We start from the raw sequence: 711 nt of genomic DNA on the forward strand, positions 1-711 counted from the left end.
AGACGTGTGCTCTTCCGATATATAGAACTTCACTTACAGGTAAGTTCGTTTAATCATTAAATTGTATTACGCGCCTCTTCCTCAAGATAACAACGTAGATGTTTAAAGGTCGCTACGGCTGTACATTTCAACTTTTAACGAAAAAACATATAAATTAATACATTAGTGTTTATTTTGATAATAACAGTTCATACCGTCTTCTACTAACGAGTAACAACATAGATAATCTCCTTATTAATTATTTAAGATTGCCTGACCAAACAAGCTTAAGTCTTGAGTGATGGGTCTATCATAAAATCTTGCAAAAGTGGCGGATGTTTCTGTCCAACCTGCCGCCTTCCGAATTGTGTTGATATTAATGCCTTTTCTTTTGGCTGCAGATGTCGAGGCGTGCCTAGTGCTATGCGCAGAGAAACTATTTGTATCTATGCCACTGCTATGCAAAACCTCTTTTACCCATCTACTTAAGGTTTGAGTCGACCTTTCTTAAAAGGTCTTCTAAAAGATATGAATAAGGCATTGATATCTTTCCTGCGCTCTTTGGTCTTTCTTATGTAAGTTTGCAACGTATTAGCGGGACAAATATTCAGGTTTTTCTTGTAAAAGGGTAAAGCAATTATTGGTTGTTTTGATCCTGTTTTAGATGTTTTAATTCTATCTGGAATCTTAACTTCCATTAAGTCTTTTTTTTTTTTTTTTTTTTTTTTATAT

Source organism: Wasmannia auropunctata, unplaced genomic scaffold (assembly GCF_000956235.1).
Source record: "Wasmannia auropunctata unplaced genomic scaffold, wasmannia.A_1.0 LD336037.1, whole genome shotgun sequence".
NCBI classification, from domain to species: Eukaryota; Metazoa; Arthropoda; class Insecta; order Hymenoptera; family Formicidae; genus Wasmannia; species Wasmannia auropunctata.